Source organism: Hydra vulgaris, chromosome 02 (genome assembly GCF_038396675.1).
Source record: "Hydra vulgaris chromosome 02, alternate assembly HydraT2T_AEP".
NCBI classification, from domain to species: domain Eukaryota; kingdom Metazoa; phylum Cnidaria; class Hydrozoa; order Anthoathecata; family Hydridae; genus Hydra; species Hydra vulgaris.
This window is the reverse complement of record NC_088921.1, coordinates 45,229,693-45,253,442: the sequence shown is the minus strand read 5'-3', so window position 1 is coordinate 45,253,442 and position 23,750 is coordinate 45,229,693. Positions and strand designations below refer to the sequence as shown.

General features: G+C 27.6%; 1 long non-coding RNA gene across 1 annotated transcript; it reads right to left on the bottom strand.

Annotated features, from left to right (window-relative positions):
• Positions 1 to 1,715: 1,715 nt before the first annotated feature.
• On the bottom strand, positions 1,716 to 4,297 carry LOC136076525 (uncharacterized). The gene is made up of 6 exons (XR_010636339.1): positions 3,127 to 4,297; positions 2,843 to 2,947; positions 2,596 to 2,772; positions 2,466 to 2,497; positions 2,053 to 2,272; positions 1,716 to 1,957 (listed from the first exon to the last, which is right to left on the bottom strand). It is a non-coding gene; the product is annotated as an uncharacterized LOC136076525 (long non-coding RNA).
• Between the last annotated feature and the right edge of the window lie 19,453 nt (positions 4,298 to 23,750).

Genomic DNA, 23,750 nt, shown 5'->3' with positions numbered 1-23,750 from the left:
GTTAGTCTTAACTAAATTTAGGTTTTCTGAATTGTGTCCAAATTAATTTCAACGTTTTCTGAAAGAGTATAGTTTACTGATCACTATGTATATAGTCCACCAAATCAGAAAACTCCTATTAAGTATTTTTTCGTACCTTTTTTTCCCGCTTTTCATTTTGCACCTTTTTTTGCAAGTTTTTTGCTCCATTTTTTGGTCCGCCATGTTTTCATTCAAAATTTTATTGCATAAGTTACAGACAATTTATTGGAAATGAATAATACAGATGGTATTGTGTTATATTACATAGTTTGAGAGTGAATAATTACATAATCGGAATATTTTAAATCATCAAAATATTTAAAAATATAAAATTAAAAACTATTTCTTCTTGAATTGAATCACTAAAAAATATCAACATTTAGATCAACATGTCTAAGAGAAACAAGATGTTTTCCATTATAAGAACTTAATGCCCTTACTAAATTATGTCTATAATTAAAATCATTTGCGGACACCTCGTACCGGTTCCACGAGGCAGTTTTGAAGAGGTAGTGAACACTTTCTCCTGATTGCTCCGAATTAACTCTAAGGCTTCTTTTTTTTGTTTTACAGAAATCAAATGAAGGGTGCAAGGTAAGAACAGGGGATGTCAGTTTTCGCAAACTGAGATAAATCAAATTTAGTTTTCAAAGTCTTCTTATATTTTCCTTTCCTTATCACTAAATTAGACCATTAATTTTATTTATTTCCTTCAAATTTAACACTAAAGGTAGTTTATGATGCACAACATGTTAATAAAAAAATCTGAATTTTTTCAAAAACTGACATTCCCTGTTTTTCCCTTGCACCCTTCAAATACATGATTGAACAGGGTATGAAATTTTGGTGCTAAAGTAATACCATGTTCCAACATCATTTTTTTAAAGCAGGCTTTTAAATTTTCGATATTAGTTTGCAAGTTTTCATCAAGTCCGGATCCAAAGCAAGACTCAACAACTAAGTTTAACAACCTTAAGCATTCTCCAAAAGACTTCAGTTTAATTGACAGCTTATCATTAAAGACTTCCATTAAATTTTCCACTATGCTGACCAGTCTTAATAATTTACAACCGTTCGCAAATCTTTTTCATATCCATTTCCGACCAAATTCGCTCCATGTTATCCATTACATGGTTGACAGATCCCTCCATTATATAAAACTTCGGTAAAACAAGTCTACCTACAAGAAATTTAGAGGGGTTTCCATGCACTAATACAGGGTTTATACAATTCTTAAAATGTTGTGCACACTTAGGTTTTGAACCAGATTCTTTAAATTTTGTATAGTTGTTTCGACAGTTCTCAAAAGTTCTGTACAGAGCATTTTTCCAAGTTTCTCTTCTATCCCACTCACATACATAACAGGGATGAATTGAACTACTACTTGGAGATATACCTGTCAGAAGTTTTATGTCGCATCTCCCAATGTGCTCAATTTTTTCAAGATTTAATTTTTCAAATAGTATTTTAGTGTTTAAATATCTTTCTGGGATTTCTGGAGCTACCAGAAGGAGAAATGAAGCATTTACTAAAGAATCTTTAAAAAAAATTTTTAGATTATCTTTATATAAAGACCTGCAAGATGTTACCGGTTTTGTTTTAAGATAATCTATTTCAACTTTGCCGTAATTTTCAAAAAATTCATTGAGATTAACTATATTTAAACAAAATGTGATAAAACCACTTCCCCCGTCAACAGCAATTTTTAGCAACTGGTTCTTAGAATCAACATATTTAAGATCCAGGAGTAGTTTAACAAAAAGAGTAACATCATTGCAGTACGCTACTATAATATTTTTATAATCCAAAGTTTTATCTTTGTTTTTAAATTCAAATAAAATATTTTCTTCGGCAAATAATGAGAGAAGTTAACTGTCCAAATCAGAGACAGTCTTTCAGTCCAGGTTCTACAGCGTTTCTTCTTTTTTCAACAACTCTGTAATTATTAATTTATTTTTATATAACAAGTTTTACAAATATTGCATCATTTTATTGGGCAGAATTAAATTTGTATTAGTATTGTGATTTTACCTTATCATATTAGCAAGTTTAATCATTTGATGGTTACTTAAGGAAAGAGAATTCTGCATATAAAGAAGATTTTTGTGAGTAAAATTGGTTGTTTTTGGAGTATTCTCAGATCCAATAGATAGTTTCAGTTTACTACCTCCTGTCTTCAATGAAATGGTGTTACCACTTTCACTACGTAGCTTTTCCTTAATAACGTGAGGAGCCATTTGTTCCTTGACATCTAAATAAGATACAAAACTATGGAGACTGAATGAAAAAGGCTTCGACAACTTTACATTGTTAAAAAGGTTATAGATTCAAAAGCTTACAAAAGTTTTTTCAAAGTAAAATTATCATTTTTGATTTATTATTCTTAACATTTCTTTCATTTATCTCTCTATTAGTAACGCAAATTAATACGGTTTTTCTAATACCTTGATATCCATATGCAGCTGATATGTTATTTCTGATAAAAAAAAATTACGTTTACAAACTTGTTTTTTATAGAACATGGTATACAACCTTTAACAGTCAAATAATCAAAGTTATAAAAACGTTTTCTACCTGAGCGTTGTTGCATTGCATTTATGATGCAATCCTCTTTTAACTTTAGTCAGACAAAAACTACACCGCGGACTAATAGCTGCCGTTTATAAACTCTTTATACCAGATTTTTTCTTGGGTATCCTTCCCTTCATTCTTGCGATTTTGCATATTTCACAGCTGCAAGTTTTTAGTTTCCTGAAATTATATAAAAAATTATAATTTTATATTTCTTTACAACAGTTATACAAATAAATCAACATTTTACCCATTTCGTGTTTTAGCCGGGATAGTCATCTTTGACCAGTCAATGTCAAAATTAATTTTCTGCCTGAGATCAACAACATTTGTTCTTTCAACTATACCTCTACACCTTAACAAGATAAAGATATGCTAGTATCAAGCAAAATGAGATTTGATTCATTTATCAAATCTTATTTCTTTGAGTTCAACAAGGTATCCAATTTTTCAGTTATGTGAATGGTATTACGTTTATGACATATATACTTTTTATATATATTTGTTTAGTTAAAATTCATTAAGTATACCAACCTTGGAAACAATCTAGTAGGGTATCGATCATCAGTAATGTTATAATTCGAAAAACAGCTCTGAAATTAAGAAAATATATGGCTTTGACTGTTTATTTTCATATGACATTTGCGACCACAAAAAAGACTTTTTCTCTGTTCTTTTGATGATCTAAAATAGTCTAAGGATGTGATTTACCAATTCTTAACATTTTTTTAAACAAAATTTTTTCTATGATTGTCTTTTGCAATTAAACTTGTGGCAGAAAAAATGGCGGATTAAAGATGGCCGTAAAAGACAAAAAAGGCGCGAAAAAAAAGCGCGAAAAAATCTTAAAAATGCCATAATTACTTAATAGGAGTTTTCTGATTTGGTGGACCATATACATAGTGATCAGTAAAATATACTCTTTCAGAAAACGTTGATATTAATCTGGATACAATTCAGAAAACTTAAATTTAGTTAAGGCTAACCGTGTGATGGACACAACTTTAAAACATAAAAAAAACATGAAATTTTTATTATAATAAAACAAAATTACTGTATCAAAATTACTGTATCACTAAAATTAAAAAAAGTTAAAACTTTTTTGAATTATTCAAATTTAGGCATGAAATTTTGCTTTATAGTTGAGGCATCATTTTTTCGTATAAAATAATGTTAATACTATGCAAAGATAAAACATTAAACTAAAAAAAACAATTTTTTAAACAAGTTATATATTTAATTTCTAATCAGTCGTATGTCTGTATATATCAAATATATCAGAGAGCAAAAAAAATTAATTTTTTTAAGTTTAAAATCTGTTTTTTCAATTTATTATGAATGTTTTTACTAATTCGAATGATGAACACCAAACTTGACTTACGGCTAAAGCCGTAATTACTAAAGATTTTTGTAAATTTATGTAAAATAGAGGGATCCCTTAACATGCGGTTTTGAAAAGTAGCGGTATTTAAAGTTCAACTAAAAAACATAAAATCAAACATTAATGATGTTTGATTTTTTGTTGTTTTTTTTAATCTTGATTTTTTTGATCTGTATCTAAAGCCCTTGCGATTTTCATTAATTTGACGTCATCGTGTAAAATAAAAATTATGAAATTAGATAATATATATATATAAATATATATACATTTAATATTCGAACATCAATAAATACGAATTCTCTCAATACTAATTTTTTTATTTTATGTAAGAAATTTTCGCTAGATTACATTTTCACAGTTTTCTGCTTTTGTTGGTTTTTAATAAAAAAAAGTAGGAAATGCGTTGATGGAGCATGGAATTTTTTCGTGATTTCTTACATAAAATTAAAAAATTAGTATTGAGAGAATTCGTATTTATTGATGTTCATATATTAAATTTATTCAACTCTCATACAAGATGTCGTCATTTAAAATATATATACATATATACATACATATATGTATATGTATGTATGTATAAATATATATATATATATGTATATATATATATATATATATATATATATATATGTATATATATATATATATATATATATATATATATATATATATATATATATATATATATATATATATATATATATATATATATATATATATATATATATATATATATATATAAGTTGATTATAATAAAAAAGGCAGCGTATAACTATTTTTGAAATAAATTTTTGATATAATAATATATTAACGATATTTCGTTGACCTATTGTGGTCAGCTTTATCAGGTAATGAAAAAACGTTACAAAACAACAGAAAACCACCCAATATAATTTGATTGGTTTTTAAATTTTACGCTTTTAATGTCTTCTTTTTTAAACGGTTGGTTTTATGTTTTTTTGAAACTTTTTTTAATTACCTGATGACGCTAACCACAATAGGTCAACGAAATATCGTTAATATATTATTATATCTAAAATATATTTAAAAAATAGTTATACACTGCCTTTTTTATTAAAATCAATTTATATATTTATAAACATATAGTATAACAAGAAATGACTTTTAAAGATATATATATATATATATATATATATATATATATATATATATATATATATATATATATATATATATATATATATATATATATATATCAATATCAATATATTTTCGAAAAAAGATCTTACAATCGAGGTTATTTACAAATAGTTAAAAACTAATCTTAAGTAAATACCATAAAATAGCATTAATAATACAAATGATAATGATAATAATAATGATGATAAATTATAAGAATAATAGAAAATTATATGATAATAAATCAATATCAATTTTAAAACAACAATTGAATATAATGCACAGACAGGAAAGTTACAAACAGTTATATACTGACAAAACGTAACAACCTACCATGTAACTAAAACAATTACTGCAAAAAAAAGTAACAATGATTTAATAAATATAATAATCTTAATATCAATAATCATATAAATATTTTATTAAAAAATAACAATTAAAAAAAAAAAAAATTTTCAATAATACTCATAAATAAAAACGTGGCACCCACATACACACAAACATTTAGTCACAAAAAGTATAGATTTAGTTTAAAAAACATTCTTTTTTCTTTCTTCAAAAACGGAGCTTTGTATAGCATCTTTTATATATTTTTTAAATTCTTTTTAATTACTTTCCATTTTCGAATGTTTTTTTTCTTTTAACTTTGGTTTTTTGTCTTTCCTTTTTCTTATCTCATTTTTTTCTTTCGTTAATTTGTTTGATTTGATTTTTATTTTTTTTTTAATTTTTGCTTTTTTATTTCCTTTTTTTTCTTTTCTTCATTCTCTTTATTTTTATTTTATTTATTTTTCTTATTTTTTTTTTTTATCTTTATCTTTCTTTTTTTCAATATTTAATGTATATAAATATTTATAATATTTATATATATTATAAATATTATAAATATTTATATACATTAAATATTGAAAAATTAATATATATATATATATATATATATATATATATATATATATATATATATATATATATATATATATATACATATATATCAGAGATGGCGGCTCCTTTCAAAAGTTTTCTTAAGAAAACGTCATGCGGCTCTTTTCAAAAGTTTTATTGATTTACTAATAATAGAAACTTGAATATTACATAGCCGGAAGACATATTGTTTGAAAAAAGGATATAGCAAAAGGTGACAATAATGCATTTCACAATAAATTTATGTCATAGAAAAAATAAAATTGATATAAAACAATACTCAAAAATTAACAAATGAATATTTCATCTCAAAGAATCAAATATTACTACAGAAGCAAGTTTTATTATAGCTTGGAATATTGCAAGAAGTAAACATCCCTACACCGATGGAGAGTTTGTAAAACAAAATCTTTTAGATGTGATTTTAGTTTTAGATCCTAATAATAGCAAAGTTCACAAGTTAATTTCAAATATTTCTGTTTCTTGACATACAACTGAAGGAAGAATATCTGAGATTAGTATCGAAGTTGAACGACATTTGTTAAACGACTCAAAAAAAAGTGAAACATTTAGTTTGGCATTGGATAAAACAATAGATATTCAAGATAAACCTCAAATGGCAGTATTTGTTGGATATGTAACATCAGATGTACTTGTGAAACAAGAGTTGCTTTAGTAGAGCTAAAAGTCACAACTCGTGGAATTGCTTTTAAGGACACTGATGACTTGACACTGATCTGGTGAAAGCCAATGCTCCTAAGAACAAGCTTGTTAGTGTTGCTACAGATCGTGGAACAGCAGTGGTTGAAAAGCATGTTGGGCTAATTGGTTTACTAAAAAGTGATCCTACTTATCCAGAGTTTGTCCCAGTTCATTGTGTGATTCATCAAGAACATTTAGCAGAAAAACACTTTTGTTTTCCAACTATTTTTAAATCATTGCTGAAAATTGTAAATAATATTCGATCTAATGCAAAAAATCACAGACAGTTTTAAAATTTCATTAGTGAATTGGATCTTGCTGACAAACCAAATGATTTGTCATTTTACTGTGCTGTAGATGGCTTTCAAGTAGTGACGTTCATTATAGGTTTGTAGGACTAATACCAATTAAATCTTTTTGCTCGAAAAGCAAAAGACATTTGAAATCTTTGACATTATGAATTTTCTGCAAGATCTTTTATTTTTAACTGATGCAATGCAAAATTTACAAAATCTGAATTTGTCACTTCAGGGAAAAGAAAAAAGTGTATCTGATTTTGCTCAGGCTATATTTAATTTTAAAAAAAAATTGCTCTATTTTAGAAAGATCTTACCTCAAAAACTTTTATTCATTTTTCCTCAAATGAAGAAAATGATTCATAATCCTAATCCTATGATTCAGTATAAAAAATGTATAGTAAATTATGCAAGTTATCATGCAAAACAATTTTTAAAATAATTGATGTTACAAAAAGAATTTCTGTTATGTCTAATTTTTTGCTGAATGATGAAAAGTTATTTTTTAGTTGTAAAAAATAAAAGTAATTTGAACTTAATTAAAAATCATTGAAAAATTTGTTTTATTTTGTAGTGATTTAATTATTTGGTATTTTGTATTTTTTTACTGATTTATGCTATTAAGTGGGTATTAGCAACTTCAATTTGAATGAAAGCAAGTTTAATTCAAATACATTAACATATATATATATATATATATATATATATATATATATATATATATATATATATATATATATATATATATATATATATATATATATATATATATATATATATATATATGTATATATATATATATATACATATATATATATATATATATATATATATATATATATATATATATATATATATATATATATATATATATATATATATATATATATATATGGGTAGAATTCAATAAATACGGTTGCGTATAAACTTTTTTTTAAATATATATATATTTTTTTCCATGCTTTATATAAGGTTACTTTCTATATATATATGTTTGTGTGCCACAAAATTTGAAATCAATTTTTGAAAGCTTTTTTCTCAACCAATTTTGCTCAAATTTTGCACTCTTAATCATTTTCGATGACAATACAAGGAAATGGAAAAATTTGACCAAAAAAAGTTAATTAAGTTAACAAAAATTTAATTTGTATTTCCCCATACATTTTATTTATTTGATATGAATTGCGTATTACGTCACAAAAATCATTGATTTACAAATTATTTGCAGTTTCGAAGACATTAAAGCGCAGCGATTCAAAACCTATTGTTTTTTAAGTCTTAAGTTATTAAGTTAAAAAACAAAAATTTAAAACGCGCTACTTTTTCTTCCATGCTTTATATAAGGTTACTTTGTATATATATATGTTTGTGTGCCACAAAATTTGAAATCAATTTTTGAAAGCTTTTTTCTCAACCAATTTTGCTCAAATTTTGCACACTTAATCATTTTCGATGACAATACAAGGAAATGGAAAAATTTGACCAAAAAAAGTTAATTATGTTAACAAAAATTTAATTTGTATTTCCCCATAAGAACACTGAATTAATAAAAAAAAAATTTAAAAACGTATCAGTAATTTTTCCTTCTACAAAAGATAACAAAAAAAGAATTGCTAGGCCCAATAGAATTCTGCTTGTATAAAGCATGGATTTGGAAAAAGAATTTTTTTTTGATTTACTAGTTAATAATATATAATTATTTCGATATTTCGCTGATCTACCGTGATCAGCGTCATCAGGTATAATAAATAATATAGTTACAAAGAAATCGTTATAGTAAAAACAAACCGTTAAAAAGATAACACTAAAAAGCCAAAATATAATACAAAAAATTTTCTCAAATAACTGACGTCAGCAGATTTTATTAAAAAATGGCCCCCAGGTTTTAGTTGTCACGTTATCACCGTCATCCCGATTGAGAACCACATCACCATTTCTCAACTCCTGTCGAACCCTAGCTTTGCTTATTTCGAGTGACTCTCTGATTTTCCGAGTTCGATATTCTGGGGCTACAGATAATGTTTTGGGGTGCAACCAATAAAACTTACCATGGCATGTTTTGGAATGTTCAGTGGCACCCGAACTGGACCATTTTTCTTTTAAGCTGTTTTTCTGGTATTCAATACATCTCGATATCACCTTCTTTTTAGTTTCACCAATGTATATCGAACCGCATGAACATTTTAGCTGGTATACGCCAGGGTTTGTGTTTAGTGGTAGTTTAGTTTTATTGTTGCAAAAAATATTTTTTTAAAATGTTGAATCATAATCAATAATTTTTAGCAAAATTATTGATTATGATCCGAAATCCACATTGACTACTAAATTTCAAAGACAGTTGTGCAAATTAAGAAAAGAAGGTAAGCAAGACACAAATACATACTTTAAATTGTATCCATCGGATTGTAACCCACCAAGGATTTACGGAATGATTAAAGCTCACAAACCAGAAAAAGATTACCCAATGCGCCCCGTTGCATCAACAATTAACACACCACCTTATGGAACATCTGATTGTCTTGTTAAAATTATTCAACCGACTCTGAACAAAAATAAAAGTAGACTTATGAATTTTAATAGTTTTGTAAATAAATTATTTATTATACCTGATGACGCTGATCACGGTAGATCAGCGAAATATCGAAATAATTATATATTATTAAAAATATATATATATATTTAAAAAAAAGTTTATACGCAACCGTATTTATTGAATTCTACCCATATATATACATATATATATATATATATATATATATATATATATATATATATATATATATATATATATATATATATATATATATATATATATATATATTTGTGTGTGTGTGTTTGTTTATTTATTTTGCTCTCAACAACTTTTCCTGGTTGCCATTTATTTCCATCATGGATACAAACACTGTCTCCCTCACCTTTATTTTCCAATGTTTTCGCGTTTTTGTCGTAATATTTCTTCTGTAATTTTTGAATCTTTTCACGATTGTTTTTACATTTATTTACGTCAATTGGATTTACTTGAAGTTGTACTATAGATAGATATATATTTTCGGCAAAACCAACCGCAAACAATCCAAGGGGATGAAGAGGGTTGTTTGGGGTTGGTTTTGCCGAAAATATATACCTATCTATAACATCCTAAAAGGCCACTTGAGCACCCAAATTTTTGTATGAAATTTGGCAGGTGGTAAGAAAAAAGATTTGTGAACATTTGCAAATAGTTTTTAAAAATGAATTAACATACCTTGGGTAAAAGCTAGAGGCTTAAACAACATTATAAAAACTAAGACCACTACACACGTAAGCATATCACTAACACAAAACAGACTTAAAAAAACGTAGCACAGAATGTGGCCAAAAAAAGCGTTTTCGTAAAAGCGGTATTATGCATACTTACAGCTTTACCTTGTTTTTTTTCGTCGTCTTCTTTACCTTCTTTTTCTTTGTTTAATAGTTTTTTAAAACTTCAAAAATCTCTCGCGTAACTATCCATATAGTGCTTGTGCTTGTTATCTGCCATTTTATATTAAGACAAGTAGGAACGAAGTTCGTGTTTTGATATATTACCAAAAATATGCATTGAATCACCACTTGCATAAAATATTTTTCGAATATTTTATTTTTGCGTATGAATAAGTAATATTGTACTGGTGATAGGGCGTGATTGAGTGGCAATCACTAGTGATCACCACTTAATTGTCGTTGAATAGTTTAAAATTACTAGTGACGCCCGCATAGAGATGATGATGATCACTATAGCAATCCTAATGGCCAAATCGCTTTCTTTATTATTAAAATTTGTCGCTTGCTAATTGCTAGCAGGTTCCCCACCGGGTTTATAACAGATAAAAACGGTTAAAGCTAATTAAAAATTAAAACAATTAGTACTTTCTTATACGATTCATATTTTATATCATTTGCATTACTTTGTTTGTTTATTTCGCCGTTTAATAACTTTTACAATTTAAAAGTTTATAAATAAAAACACTGACGGGGCAAGTAGAAGACATTATTTTGTCTTATCACCGAGCCCCAATTTATTATTATTATTATATAATCTTTTTCGTCAATATAAAATTTTTTTTTTTTACAAAACTGTTAACGTAACAAATTGACTGGAGCAAGCAGAAGACGATGGTCTTATCATCTTGCCCCGTTAATTTCAATTATGTTTTACAATCAGTATCAATTAAATATAAGATAAACACAAATTATAAGATATTTAAATATATATAAATATAAGAACTCGTATAAGTAAAATAGCCAAGTAAATGTATCTATATAAATATAAATACAATTAAATGCATTTTTATAAATATAACCATAATCATTTCCAGCTATGTGTAAATGGAAAGAAAAAATAAAAAATTTCAAGACGTGTGAAAGTTTTTTTAAAAATAAGAGATTGTTTCAGTAATGTTGAGGTCAAGTAACTGTTGTTTAACAACGCATTTAAAATGTTGAAAAGAGTTTATCGTTTTAATCTTATTTGTGAGAAATGAGTTCCACAATTGCGATCCTCTTCTAGATATTGAGAATTGGGATTGACTCACAGACATTTTTGGAATATAGTAGTTCTGCTTAGAATGTTTTGTTTCGTATTTATGATCAATAAGTTGGAAGTAATTATGGAATATTTTTGGGACCAAATTATTTTTTACTTTGAACATAAACTGAAGGATGGTATAGATGTTTTGTTCATAAATATTAAGAACTCTCAGTTCTTTCATTATTTGTTTAGCACTAATTTGTGAATATGCGGCACGCTTGCTTTTGTTTTTTATAGACTAAGGCTAGTTTTGATTGGTAAGTACTTGCCCAGGCAACATTGCAGTAGCTAATGTAGCTATACTCAAAGGTATATTTTATAAACCTTTGAGTAATGCAAAACATTTTTTGTTTTTAAAATAAATCATAAAATTAAATTTACTAAGAACAAATAACATAAATTTTGTTCGAGATTTCATAACTGATTACAAATAAAATTATATTAAAGGTATCTTATATTTTCACATTTTTATGGTCATAATTTTTTTATTTTCACATATTTTATATCAAATTTATTTTTTGATATTTTTTGCAGAATTTTTCTTTGTTTACTTCCTACCAACAAAGTAGTTTAACATTTAAACTTTTAAAAACTTTTTTAACATTTAATTTAACATTGTAACTGTTATTTCCTTAGATTTTTTATTTTACTAAGAGATATAAAATCAGTATATATTTTTACTAAAGATGTAAAGTCAATTTAAAGTTATAAAGTGTTATCGTTAACTCAAAGCCAAGATGAACTATTTTCTGTCTTAATTGAAATGAATAGACTAAATTTATAGTTAATAAAGTACACTAGTTAGACCCGTTATAGTTAATAAAGTACACTGGTTAGACCCGTAAAATATGACCTTTTATATAAATATCTTAGCTGTCCGGATCCGTAAATCATGGGTCCTTACCAAACTGACGAAATATAGAAATCTAAACTAATCTATTCCATATCAATCGTTTCTATACTTATTCCTTATTTACTTTAATATTTTCTAGTAAAATAATTCATTCTAAAAAATTGCTTTAAGAGCGAAAAAAATAACATGCACATCTTTTTCGCAAGCTTGAGCTAATAAGAGATTTACAAAAGTGCGCTATCATCAGTGTTGTTTTCGAGGGTCAAAGTCCTACATTTAGCGTAATAAATTTTGGATTTTTTTTAAAATCTTGCATAATATATTTATAGCAAAAAAATAAATATAGCAAAAAAGACTTTTTATTGTTAAAATACAATTTTTTTTTGTCTCCACAGCAATATCTTCAAAGATAATTCGAAATAAATCGAAGAAGCTTCTGGAGTATCGGGACGGGTGTATATATATATATATATATATATATATATATATATATATATATATATATATATATATATATATTCTTTAACTTTTATTATTGTTATTTGATTTCTTTAGTTTTACTTTGACATTCTATCAAAGGATCCAAAATCGAGAAAAAACGGAGTCGAGAGAAACCGAGAAAAAACTCCGTCGGAGTCGAGAAAAAATCGGAGTTTCGATAATATTTTGTTTTAAAAATCTATATTTTTATATTTCTTAATATACTTAAATATTTTTTTTATCACAAAATTTATTCTTAAGCCTTGTGACAATTCTGGAAGACGAGGAGAAAACTCTTTCTGCTTCCGATGAAGTTGCTTGAATTCTGTGGATGGCTGGTTCAAATTTCAAAAATGCTTCTGATTTCACATCAGTTACTTCATATTCTTTTAACTGATTGGTGAAGGTCTTGACTTTTTTTGGCTTTTCGGCTTCTGATTGATTTTGATTTAGAACTTCTTGAATTTCGGCAAAAAAAGATGTTGATTGTGATGATTCTCCTTATTTGCTTATAGCGCGATCATCTGATTTTGGTAGGAGACTAAATTCTTTTGTTTCAAATAGTTGATCAAACAATTTTGCAGCTTAAATATCTTTTTTGGAAGCATAAAAAAATGTGTGGTTTTTATTTAAAAATAAATCGGGATTGTGCAAATAACTCAATGATACCATCATAATGTTTTTACAATTTTTGTATCTGTAGATTAACGCCTCTGCAAAATTAGAACTGATGTCAGTTTCTACAACCTTTAATTTCCTTACTAACGTTTCCGTAACAATTTCACACTCCAAAATTGTTGTATTTGGTTTTTCTAAGCGAACTGCAGCGTCAGCAATGATTTCCAATAAGTCAGACAGCGATTTTAAGAAATCCAAGTAAATTTAATCTAATATGTTTAAGCAGTTTAGTTCTTCGAGTGCTTTTTTTTTACAGCTTCTAAACAATCTAAAAATCTTTTAATCATCTGAAAAACACTGTTCCATCTAGCGCGGTCGCCGAGCAACAGTCCTTTGTCATGCAAAGATCCGTAAATTTTGTTTATTTTTCTTTTAAGAACTTTATATTCATATCGAAACAATGAAAATTTCAAAAACTTAATTAGTATTCGAAGTTTCTGTAGACTTTTTTCGATATTTTTTTCATTTTCAATCTCACTCTCCGAATAGTCAATAAGAAACTCTCCTTCAGTCTCTCCATCAGTTTCCGTTTCTGTTTCAATATCCGATTCAGTTTCTTTGTTTACAATTTTGCGACAATCTTTTTTAGCGTATATCAAATCACAAACACTTAAATGAATCGAATAATTCTGGCAGATCTGATGTGAAAACTTAAATAAGGTACCCAATTTCACCATCCACCTACAGCCACCCGTAGTTTTACCTGCAATATCTTAACTATCTATACCAAATTCTTTTAATTTTTCCATTATCAAAATGTTTAATGTTTCGGCAGAACTAGGAGATGGCAATCTCACCATTCCTAAACAATACGTTCTGTTGTGATGAACATTTAAATTATCGTATCTTCTACCTTTATTGCTACATCATTCGCTACCCGTTAGTCCAAATTTTTCTCCTTTTGCTTTCAATGCAGCCAATTCAGCAATCATTAAATATTTAGCTTTAGCATGAAACATCTTAATTTTTTCTGAAGTTGTGGACACTGACTTGGGCAAACTATGCCCATAATTTTTAAAAAGCATTCTTAGTGTTTTAGATTGAGTTATGGACCTAATCGAATATCCATCAAGAGCTGTCATCTTGGCAAAAAGATAGTTTAACGACATCTTAGTCAAAAATGGTCTGGAACTGGATGGATTTAAATCTAATTTCTCGCAACTTTTGAGGTGTCCAATTAGGCCGTCTGTGCTGCTTCCTGGACAAGCGATTCTTTTATGACATTTTTTGCAATCTCCATATTTCTTATTATTTAGCACAAATTTATCAAAGTAATTCCACGCTTCCGAAACCATTTTTCTCTTTGAAAGAAAAAATATCAATTTGATTATGACCTCAGATATTTATTTTTAATTTTATTTTAATTGTGATAAGCTATCACATTTTAGGTTAATAATTAAGTTGTTTATTCTAATAGGTAAGTATAATTAAACATTAATTATTATTATTTGTTATCACAGATAACATTTTATTACACAATTTTGGCACAATGCACAGTGGGCCGGATATTAGACTTTTCGTGGACAAAATTATTTTGATCATACGATATACGACACTACTTGTACAAAATAAAAGTATTATATGTTTAAAACTTACATCGTTATTTTAAGACCAGTTTTTGTATATATTATAAATAATGATCTTGACGAAACATTTTTTTTGAAAAGGTAAACTTTTGAATAGTTAAAATTTATTACCTAATATCACATATGCATATTATTTTAAAAGTTATTAAACTCATTAAGTGATACTGCAGCTAATTTGAGATAATCAAGTTTTTGTTAGTTTACTTTATTAAAATTGTATTTATCGAGATATCAATGTGATATTTTGGATGAATAAAATAAACAAGTTTAGTTATATATTACAAACAATATTTATTTCATAAATGCTATGTATAAGCAGAAAATATAGTAAACGCACTTAGTGAATTTTACCTGCCAGAAAAATGGGAGCATAGAAGGATGTAATGACAAATGCTATTAAAATGACATTTACTATACATTTTTTTCTATTTTTTATCTTTTTGTACATGATATAAGCAAATATATTGTATACTGGCGGGATTATTGCCATTATGTAATTTCTTCCAAACAACCAGATTACAAAATCATGATAAAATTATACCTATATGTACATCAACAAAAGTGTGATAGTGTAGTGAAAGACGGAAAAAAAGATAAGAAAAATACATAACACTAAGATTAAAACTCAGATACAGAATATTATAAGATATAAAAGAAATTTTAATTCTCCTTGATGTGACTTTCATCGTAAGATGGCTCTGGTAATCGTTCTGGAAGACCAGTATTAATTGAAGGTAAACTTTTGTACCACGGAATAATTACCTCTGGAATTTGACCAGCATCACATAGCTTTACAAGGTCAGCCTTTTTTGCTTGTAATATTGGAATAAGACTAGAGTATGCCAACTTCAGTTCAGCAGGGACTGTTCTTCGACGACCTCTTCCAGCAACACTAATTTTTTTATAGTCAGAAGTGTGGTCATATCTGTAAAATATGGTTTCAGGAGATGTTTTTTCGAATTTAAGGCATTTTATTTAAAGCCATGACACTTTATCACCACACTCGTCCTTCGTCCTCACACTTATTCCTATCTCAACTCTATTTAAATTAGGTAAAATTTATTCAGTATACATCAAAATAGCTCAAAAGGTAATGATTTAAGAAATTGGAACAAAATTGCATCTCATTGCTACCACACTTGCCTTGTAATTTGCTCCACGTATAACAGTGAGTAATCTCTCCATTTCCTACATAGATGGTTAAACTATAAACGCAAATCTTTCTAGAATAATAAAACAGGAAACATTAGAAAAAGGCGACTGAAGAACACTTTGTAAGTCAAAAGTGTAAGTAATGAATGTGGCATCATCCTTGCATCTCAGCTTATCATTTTCCTTGGCTTCATTACATTGGCCTTTTCTTTTTAAATGTAAAGAATATTCTGCTTCTAACTCTCATTTGTTGGCGCCAGAAGCTTAATCATACTTTGAGCATGTTGCGCATAGATCTTTTTTTGGCTTGAAAAAGGAAAAATTATAATTGTTACAGAAAGTTCTCCTATAACATTTTTCACTAATAGGTTCTGTAATGTTATGTTCTATACAGAAGTCTTTTCGGTAAAGATCATACATCTTCCAGATAGATAGGGGAAAGGCGCCTATGATGGCATACTTAACTTTGAAGCTTCATTATTCAGTATCCTGAAGACCAATAATAAAAGTTTTGATATGGATACATTCCTTGTTACATCTAGAGCAATAATTACCCTGGGAGTTTTCATCAGTTTTATTTTTTTTATAAGTTATTCTTATTGTAAAAAAAAGCACAAGTATGCCATCATAGGCAACCACTGCTCCTATGATGGCATAGGGAAGGATGGGGCTAGTTAGGATCGAGGGTAACTTAATGATTTCATTTAACCTTAGAGTCTTCCCTCAGAAAAGCCAGAAATTACTCGAAACCATCCTAATTTACCATTTCATGCTACACACAAGCATTGTAGAATTTTGCGCATGTGCATAGGATATATTGCGTTTTACGTTTTTTTGGACCGATAAAAAATTTTGGAGCATCGCTTTCTTTTAACTTTACTTAAAAATAAGTTTTTCTTATTAAAAAAAAGGTTTTCCCAACTCGTCAATATTTCAACACTCCCAACTCGTCAGTATGCCATCATGGGTAAAAGTCATCATTTTCATTAAAACAAGCTGTGTCTGCTTTGTTCAAAAGATAAAATTAAAGTAATTATTCCACTAAATGCACAAAACTTGAATATAAAATGCATGAAAATTTCATTTCTGCACAGTTAATAGTAAAATCACAATCTTAAATATATGAATTAAATAAAACTACAACAGCACATCCCAAAATAAAAAGATTATGAAAACAATACTTGTGCACAAGGGACGTTATTTCACTAAAACTAATGTAAAGTCAGTATAGTCATGTAGGTCTGATCATTTTTTTACCAAAACCAATTTTAATGGAAATATGACCGGTATGCCATCATAGGCGCTATGCCATCATAAGCGCCTTTCCCCTACTTCCTATCTAGATTCAATTTCTTTGTAGATTTTCCCACATAATGCAATTCCATAACAGGGAAGCTTTCTATGTGTTTTTTTACATAAGCTACTATAGATTCCTTTGTTTTGTTGCCAGGTGTCTTTCGCTCTCTTGTATTCATGCCCATAAATGAACCAAAACTGGCACCTAGGATTGCTGTATTAATAGGCCCGTTTAATATGCATAAAGTCTTCTCAAAAAATTTTGCACATACTCTCTGCCTGCTATTATTGTTTTCTAAAAAGTAAGTTTTAGACACATGACGTGCGTTATTATTATCAGCATCAACTTTTCTACATTTTGGTAACTCTGTTGTTACACATTTAGTTATAAAATTCTTTTATCTATTATAATCGGAAAAACCCCAATATTTCCTACAGATTTCTTGTCTGTCCTCTTCCGAAAAATTATTTGTACACCCAAACTTGCAATTTGAACAATTAACAGTTTTTGGTGCTTTGGTAGAAAAACTCTTTTTTTTTATTACTAAATGGCAAACATGCCCTTTGCGATTTGGTGATATTTTCCTTCCACGTTTCTGGGTAACTTGTTCTATGTCTGGTCAACAATTTTTCTTTTTCTTCACACATATAATCAGAAAAATTGGAAATTTCAGATTCATCTCGTTTGTGGAGCTGGAAGGTAGGGTCATCATCGGAATCTTCACTAAAATCATTTTCTTTATCGCTATAAATCTCGTAGTCTACGAGCCGCCGCGAGTCAATTTTTACCTAAAAGTACAAATTATTCATAAACGAAACTTAAGTAATTAATATCATGATCAAGTTAAAAAGATATTATAAAGAAAATTACTTCATTCACATCTTTCTGAGCACAAATTTTGTTTTCCTACAACATCAATTATTATGAAATAAATAAATAGCAATAAAAATAGATATTGTCAGGTGAGTTACACTACAAATAGCTTCTTGGTTATCAAAATTAAATAAACTTACAATTGGGTTTGTATTCAAAGTGTAACATTGTGGTAGCTTACTAATTCCAGCAGACTCAACATCATTCGTATGTTTTTGAGCACGAATTGTGGCTTCAAAATCCTAAAATAAAATAATATCTAAGCATACCAATAAAGCACAGAAACACGAAATAATATTTACAATATATAATAACAGTAAAGTATTAATAACTTAACATAATTAAGAAAACACTGCGTAATTATATAGGCTAGGTTATGTACTTACTGGATTGTTTATAGTTTCGGATTGACTTTGTTTTTTTAATGCCAATTCGACTAAGTATTTCCCTCTTGAATTATTCATTATAATGTTATTTCACACACAATGTTATTATGTGATTAAATGAATCAAACAAACTAAAGGATAATAAAAAGAGCGCGAAAAAAAAATTTGACAGATGTTATTACGTACCCATCTATGGTTATGTATTGCCAACAAAAATTCACTAAGTACGCTCGTGACTTTTACCTACCGTAAAAACTTGCAAAACAGCAATTAATGGTATCTCTAAATAAAATACTACTATTTCGGATTGATTTACGCACTTAGAGACTTTTTCTTGCAATATGTTGTTAATATTTGGGCATCATAGTGTATAAAAATCAATTTCCATAAAACTGTACTTAATGAGTTTTACTTGTCAACCGACGATATCTTTGCTTAAAAATTAAAATAATCTTTCTTTTTTGACAAAAAAAAGGTATCTTATTATGCATTACATTTTCTTATACCGCAATTGATTTTTGTGGATTTAAAAAAAGCTATTATTAAAAAGATATTATTATGCTCAAAAGAGTTTTTGAAATAGTACAATGGAAAAGTACACTTTTTTTTGAAGTTTTTTCCGCCACCATCACCTGGCCCACTGTGCATTACCAATTGCGATGTAAATTAGTGTTGTTAATGAACTAAGAGAACACTTACATTTTGAAAACAACAAGAACTATTGTAAAAGCAGCGTAGAAATAAAATAAGAATTTAATTACTTTACGAGTAAAAATTGATATTTTCTAAAAACTTTGTCGAAGTTCCGTCGAAGTTTTTCGATTTCTCTCAAACTCCGAAACTCCAAAAAACCGAGAAAAATCCTACTAGACGGAATTCCGAATGGATCCATTGCATTCTACCGTTTATCCAAAACTTCAGATTGTCTCTGTTAAAATATATTTTTTAATTTAATAAATTTTTATTTGTAATTGAGAAAAAAAAAATTATAGAGCACAATTTAGGTAAAAATAACTTTACTTTCCAGTAACATTACAAAGTGGATTTGTACAGTTAATTACGATATCATTGTTAATTTTTTAATAATATATTGTTATTTTGATTGGTGCCTTTTCTTTCAGATTTTTCCTTATTATTTAGTTTTTCAGGCAATTTAAAATTAATTTTACTTAACTGTTTTACTACCTCGCACTATGAGTCACTAACCCTGACGAAATAGGATTTTACTTTCTTTTCTTAAAGATTTTCCCAACTTTAACTTATTAAATATTTTTTTAAAGAATTGGGTTAATAGTTCTAATAAAAATTTTTTTTTTAATTTTGATTTTCAAGAGAAATTTTAGGGTTAAAAAGCACATCTTAATGATAAATTTTCGAATTAGATATGATAAAAATAAAACTTTAGCATATTAATCACATAATTTTAACTTAATGATATAGAGGTTGGGAACTTACAAACTTTCCATAGTTTTTGCAAAGAAATCCAATGGGTTCAAATCTGAACTGCTCTGAAATGCTGGACTATAAACATTAATAAAGTGAGCAGCCGTGGCGCAGTGGTGGCGCACTTGCTTCAAAGACAAAGGATCCGTGGTTCAAACCCCACCTCTGAGCAAGTTTTGCGACATTTGTTAGGAAGGAGGCATGAACTTCCAATTAAATGCTCATCCGCGGTGCTCTGTGATAAGATCGTAAGGACTTCTTGGAGCACGTATATAAAGTTAAAATAATAATAATATAATAATGTAATGAGAATATTTGCCTCTATCGTTACCAATATCGCTCGCTAGTTGCAAGCTATTTCCCATCGTAATATTACAAAAATTTTTGATACATTTTTAAAAAGGGCTGTTTTTTTTGGTCGTCGAACAATTTAGGGTAAAGTAGTTTAATTTCGGCGTATTAAGCTATTTTGTTGTTTACAGACAATGGTTGCTTTAATTACGTTTAAAAATCATACATATCGATGCCCTACAGATATATCTATTAAATAATAGTTAAAAAACAAAGTTTTGTGTAAAATTTGTTTTAAAAAATACTCAAAAATGACGAAATTAGCGACTACTATAGTATTTTTGGCACAATGATACGGTAAATTCAGCATACTTAAGAATATTAAGACGTTCATTGAAAACGCAATAATATAATTAAAATTTTATAAACAGCTATAAATCTGCATTGTATAAAGTAATTGTCTCTTAAATGGAATTTGTTACACCTAATTGGTACTTAATTAAAGGCGTTGCAATTGCAAAGATTAATAATTTTTGAACTGATTTCTATGATTTTAATGATTATTTCTAAGTTCTGTTTAAATAAGAACTCATATTTATAAGCTCATAAGTAGTTCATAAAATAATATTTTACATAACTTCAATAGTTAAACATACAATAATAAAATACAAATTTTTATCTTTCTTAAATAAATCTCTTTTTAAAAAGAAAACTTTATAAAAAGAGATTTATTTAAGAAAGATAAAAAACAGTTTATCAATATATGACATAACTTTTTTTTAAAGAATCAGTGTTTCATACAGTCATCAAAAGAAAATTCATTTTTAGCATAAACACCACATATAGCAGCACATGTTTCATGCCACCATCTACAGCATTTATGACATTTATCTCAATTATAATTTAAATACGGATCGACAGGATCTCCATAACTGTATTGACACATTGCACAAAGTTGTTTACTAATCGCACCTTTAGCATCAAGGTTTTTAAACAGATTTGAACACTCTTTAAAACACTTCAAACAATAATTTAGAAAACAACTCATGTGAATCAAATTTATCCATGGGTAATAGAATCTCTATTAATCAATTTGGTGTCAAGTATCAATTTTTTGAATTGTAAAGACATTTTCTACAGTCAGAAATCCCTAAACTATTGTTTTGTTGTTTAATTCCGATAATAGCATCATTGGTTTCCATCATTAAGTGACGTAAGAAATGACTAAACTGCCTAATTATCCTTTGTTTTTAAAATTCTATAACTGATTCATTCAGTCAGTTTGGAATCAATTAGGTTTGCAATAATGGCTAACATTTCCAACCTTTGTTAACACTTATCTTTTTAGTGATTAATCCCTTGTATTTACTGTTGATACGGGCAAAGCAGTGTGAGTAGAGGCGTATAGGAAACAATGTTGAATTGTTGTTGACAAATAACTTCCACTGAAAACCACTCAAGCTAACACTTGCAATTCTACACTTTTTTTGCAACTCATTTTACCAATTTATTTTAACTTTTATAATCAATTACATTACATTAAAAATAATACTCCTAAACATAATAAACAACATATTTTCCTCTCCTACTCCAGCACCTCAACCTGTTCCTCCAGCTACTCCTAATTTTGTTCGTAAACCTACACTGTAGTGAAACATAAAGTTAATAAAAGTCCACACAATACCACGCAAGTCTTTGAAAAGTATTGATTTTCCAAACGTAGGTTCTCTTAAAAAGTTAACAATTTAAATATTAAAACAAAAAGTTTCAATCAACTATTATAATTTTTACATATCAATACTTAGCCATTGACTGAGGAATCTCCATTTGTTATTTTAATTGAGCCCAACCTGCAATTAATACAAAGCCCAGATAGGAAACTTGGATATTGCTGATTTGGTGTCAACATCTTGACACCAAATGAGCTTTTATTCAATCTCTGTTAATGTTTAGTTATTTTTTTAGTTTACTATTTTCAATTATAGTACATAATAATAGCATATTTAATTAAATAGATTATTATTAGGTAATAATAGTTATTTAAGTAATTAAAGAAAATATATTTAAAACCAAATTAATAAATAACATCTCATCTTTTCACCTTTAACAGTTAAAAAAAAGGCTGTTATTAAACTCAGGCCTTTAACAATAAAAGAATGAAAACTTTAAAAGATGTTAGAGTCACTATCTGAACAATTTTGGAATTTTTGTTTAAATTTTTGCTACTGTGAGCCATCACAACCCCATTTTGATATAAATTGTTTCTTTCTTCTTCTTTAAGGTTTCCAAAACTTCACCTGAATATTCACACAAACGTCTAGATGTGTGGTCTAGAATATTTTGCAGATTAATTTCACAACACGTTTCTGAAACTGTCATTGACTCTTGTGGCGGATAAAATTGCTTTTTTGATTCTTTCAAAAGAATAAAATGGATAAATGTTTTTGATGGCCTTATGAACTATTTCATATTGTCTCCTTGTCATATCAGCTTCCACAAAAATTGGTAATGCTTCTGATGGCGTTTTTTTTTTTATAACATTATTCTGAATGGAATTATAGTTTTCTCAATATTTTTTTGCCTTTTACGGTGAACAGCTAATATCTTTCATTATTCTAAACGCGTGACAACGTCCTGCATCATGCTAACTCATTTGGACACAATAGGTTAGTTGTTGAGAAGATATTTGCTATTTCAAAGCTATATCTCTTGCTTGGCGAACTCAACACTTTAAAATCTTTTGATGGTCGACCAGGCCTTTTTATTATATAGGTGGGTAGACTTATGATGGCATTGAGCCATAGTTCATTTTCCTTCCGAAAGCGTTCTTCTATGTTGTTAGCAGCAGCATTCATTTTTGTTTAAAATGAAGCTTGAAAGTTTTTAATGCGTTTTTTTGTGAACATTTTTTTGTGAAGATTCAGTACATTTTCAGTACATTTTGCATTAAATTTGAGATGATCTTCTAAAAACAAATATTTCATCCATTTTTTTTCATTGGTTGAAATCATCTCTTTCATTATTGATTGGGAATCTGAAAAAAAAAAATGAAATAAGTTTTTATTTAAAAAAAAAAATGTCTTTGTCATATTATTTAATCAAAATTAAATTTAAAAAAAAGGAAGATTCC